The 4,596-nt window shown below is 35.2% G+C and overlaps 1 pseudogene; it reads left to right on the top strand.

Moving 5' to 3' along the window:
- Window positions 1-1,334: 1,334 nt before the first annotated feature.
- Window positions 1,335-4,367, top strand: LOC146917775 (uncharacterized; annotated as a pseudogene).
- Window positions 4,368-4,596: the final 229 nt, after the last annotated feature.

Genomic DNA, 4,596 nt, shown 5'->3' with positions numbered 1-4,596 from the left:
CCAAAACCTTTAGGCATCAGGAGTCATCTCACTTATATGATGTTCAAAATCTATTATTCCATCCAATACAGAACTTTAATACACACTTGATAAATTATCATTCAACTATCCACCTCCGTAATTACATGACGTATTTAAATATGGTCAATTGAAATCACAAAATGTTCAAAAATTTTGGTTGGCGGTGGTTTCATGGAGAGGGGTTTATGTTTCTTTCTTCCATGAGAAGAAATAAAGAAAATTAAAAGCAAAAAAAAAATCAAAAAAGGAATTGAAACACAAGGGAAGATAGGCTAAAGAAAATAAGTATTGTGCATTTTTTTTTTTCGTGAGGGTATAGAGAATAGTGTGAGTTGCTGGTTATTTTATGGGTTGGTCGAAGGAGTCCGAGATTTTTGGGTAATTATTTTACCAAAAATTTATATTCAATTAAACAAACGTCACATGATTTTTTTTAAGGAAAACGTTACTTGATTTTAAATTGTCTAATAAGCATATATTTTTGTCAACTCAGCATAACACATTGACAATTTACCATTTTCACCTGCCACAAAATTCCAAAAGTGAATAAATTGAAATAATAGACATTGAATGAAAAAAAAACATATAGAAGAGAATGCCATATAAAAACTAAACTTTAAGATAAAAAATAAACAAATGACATCCAAAAACTAAGAAAACGGTTGATAACAATATTGTGATTTTTGCATAATCCTACATTGAGTTTGATCATCTCAACATACAAAGAGAATCCACACAAATGAGTTTGACACCACATCTTAACCTAAACCTTAAGAAATTATGTATATGGATCATATCACTTATATGTTACTCAACATCTACTCTCACATCCAATGTGAAACTTTAGCTCACACTCGACACATCAGCGTATCTCACTTAAGTATAAGACTCTCCGCAGCCGACATCTGTCACTGGGATTCACCCATGCTTCATTCGCAAAATCGAACCGAGTTATACTATCATCGTTGGACCTTATGGAAAGAGCCAACACTGGTGCTGATCTACTCATTAGACATAGAGCAACCACATAAATGAGAATAATACATCTTCATCCAATGTTTTAATTACGGCGAAATTCTAGTCCGTGCTTGGCACGGGTGTCCATACTAGTTCCAAATAATCTACGAGTGCTGGATTATTCCAATCGCAATCGCGCTCATTTCCATGCAATGGACGGCTTTCTCACAATGGCAAGTGTAAAATATTTATATCTTTTATCTTATATTAACATTAATACATGCGGTTCAATATTAATTATTTATTTGCATGTTTTTTTATTTCCATTTTTTGTTTGTTTGCAGAAGTTCGAGAATATGAGAGTTTTAAATCTTCATCATAGTTACGGTTTAGCACAAATACCAGATATATCTGGTCTCCCAAATTTAGAAGTATTTTCAATTCGATATTGTGGGGCACTAATTGCAATTGATAAATCAATTGATTTTTTATGCAAACTTAAAATCTTGAGATTAATAGGTTGCCCTCAAATCAAGAGTGTTCCATCTCTCAGTTTGGCTTCGCTGGAAATACTCGATATTTCATATTGTGAATATCTAGAAAGCTTTCCTCTCGTGATGAATGGATATTTTGGAGAACTGAAAATCTTAAGGGCTATAAACTGCCGCGAAATCATAACAATTCCGTCTCTCATGTTACCTTCTCTAGAAGAACTTGATCTTACAGATTGTACTGGCCTTGAGAGTTTTCAACCTACGGTAGATGGATTTGGTGATAAGCTTAAAACCATGAGTCTTAGAGGTTGTCACAATCTCAAGAGTCTTCCACCTCTCAAGTTGGATTCACTAGAAACACTTGACCTTTCAAATTGTTATAAGCTCGAGAGTTTTCCACTTGTGGTGGACGGGTTTCTTGGAAAACTTAAAACCCTGCTTGTCAAAGGTTGTCACAATCTCATGAGTATTCCACCTCTCAAGTTGGATTCACTTGAAACACTTGAGCTATCACATTGTCGCAATCTCAAAACCATTCGACCTCTCAAGTTAGATTCACTAGAAACACTTGACCTTTCTGATTGTTATAAGCTCGAGAGTTTTCCAAGTGTGGTGGACAAGTTTCTTGGAAAACTTAAAACCCTGCTTGTTAAAAATTGTCACAATCTCATGAGTATTCCAACTCTCAAGTTGGATTCACTAGAAAAACTTGACCTATCACATTGTCGCAATCTCAAAACCATTCGACCTCTCAAGTTGGATTCACTAGAAACACTTGACCTTTCTGATTGTTATAAGCTCGAAAGTTTTCCAAGTGTGGTGGACAAGTTTCTTGGAAAACTTAAAACCCTGCTTGTTAAAAGTTGTCACAATCTGAAGACTATTCCACCTCTCAAGTTGGATTCGCTCGAAACACTTGACCTTTCTTATTGTAATTGTCTTGAGAGTTTTCCACTTGTGGTGGACGGGTTTCTTGGAAAACTTAAATCTCTGAATGTTAAAAGTTGTCGCAATCTAAGGAGTATTCCACCTCTCAGGTTGGATTCGCTAGAAAGACTCGACCTTTCAGATTGTGATAGTCTTGAGAGTTTTCCAAGTGTGGTGGATGGGTTTCTCGGAAAACTTAAAACCCTGAATGTTAAAAGTTGTCGCAATATCAAGAGTATTCCACCTCTTAACTTGGATTCACTAGAAGAACTCAACCTCTCCGAATGTGATAGTCTTGATAGTTTTCCACTAGTGGTGGACGGGTTTCTTGGAAAACTTAAAACCTTGCTTGTTGAAGGTTGTCACAGTCTCAAAAGTATTCCACCTCTCAAGTTGGATTCGCTAGAAGAACTCGACCTCTCCGGATGTGATAGTCTTGTGAGTTTTCCACTTGTGGTGGACGAGTTTCTTGGAAAACTCAAAACTTTGAATGTGAAATATTGTCACAATCTTAGAAGTATTCCACCTCTCAAGTTGGATTCGTTAGAAACACTTGACCTTTCTTATTGTCATAGTCTTGAGAGTTTTCCACTTGTGGTGGATGGGTTTCTTGGAAAACTTAAAACCCTGCGTGTCAAAAGTTGTCACAATCTTAAGAGTATCCCACCTCTCAAGTTGGATTCTTTGGAAAAACTTGACCTTTCAAATTGTTTTAGTCTCTAGAGTTTTCCAAGTGTGGTGGATGGCTTGTTGGATAAACTTAAACTCTTGAATATTGAATGTTGCATCATGCTTAAGAATATCCCACAACTCAGGTTGACTTCGTTGGGATATTTCAATCTTTCACATTGTTATAGTCTTGAAAGTTTTCCAGAAATATTGGGAGATATGACAACTATACCAGGACTCCTCTTGGATGAAACTCCCATAAAAGAATTGCCGTTTCCATTTCGAAATCTTACTCAGAGCCTCAAACATTTGTTCCATGTAACTGTGGATATTCTTGCTTTCCAAATATGATGTCAAAACTGGCTGAATTTAGCCTCCAGAATGAAGAAAAAGTGACCCCAATCCAATCTTCACTTGTAAAGTATATTTGTGTCAGGAATTTGAAACTTTCAGATGAATATCTTTCAATAAATCTCATGTTGTTTGCTAATGTGAAAGAATTACATCTAACGAACAATCAATTCACATTTCTTCCTAAATGTGTCGAAAAATGTCATTTTTTATGGAAACTCGTCTTGGATGATTGTAAGGATCTTCAGGAAATTAAAGGGATTCCTCCATGCTTAAGAATGTTATCTGCACTAAATTGCATGTCGTTGACTTCGTCGTGCAAAAGCAAATTACTAAATCAGGTTATGATTTATTTCGTTTTTATTTGTAATGTATTTGATATTCTTGATATAGTTAATCTTACACTACTTATCTATGACTAACAGGAATTACATGAGGCTGGAAACACTTGGTTTCGTTTGCCACGGGTGCCAAAAATTCCAGAGTGGTTCGACCGCAAATACGAGGCCGGATTGTCAATTTCTTTCTGGTTTCGTAACAAGTTTCCTGTCATGGCTCTCTGTTTTGTTTCTCCATTAACATGGGATAGTTCTCGACGTCGTTCTGTAAGAGTGATCATCAACGGAAATACATTTTTCTACACAGATGGTTTGAAGATGGGTACGAAATCACCACCGAAAACGTATCATTTGCATCTTTTTCATATGAAAATGGAAAACTTTAATGATACTATGGACAAAGCACTTTTAGAAAATTCGTGGAACCATGCAGATATTGATTTTGGATTACCATTCCAGAAAAGTGGAATCCATGTATTGAAAGAGAAAAATAGCATGGAGGATATTCGATTCACCAACCCAGAGAATGATGATAACATTGTGTTCACTCGGGATGAAGTAAGTATATCATTCATTTGACCATAATTGCCATAAACTTTTCTTCCTGTAATATTGTACGATGTTAATTTGTTTCATAATTTTACGATAGACTTTTTATGTATTCGCCAATTCACAATTATATATTTTTAATGACAAGTTGGCATCTTTATGCAGAAATATTAATTTTTTCCATGTTTTGATAATTGTTAAAAGTCATCCTACCACTAGATAATGGGAAAACCAACCAAAACCATGCAGATTTTATATACAGTTTGTATTTTGTTGAGATTGATATTTCG

The sequence above is a fragment of the Medicago sativa genome, chromosome 6, assembly GCF_051527215.1.
Source record: "Medicago sativa cultivar Bolivia chromosome 6, Bolivia_mono, whole genome shotgun sequence".
Lineage (NCBI taxonomy): Eukaryota > Viridiplantae > Streptophyta > Magnoliopsida > Fabales > Fabaceae > Medicago > Medicago sativa.
The sequence above is the reverse complement of the archived record's forward strand: the minus strand, read 5'-3'. Positions and strand labels throughout refer to the sequence as shown.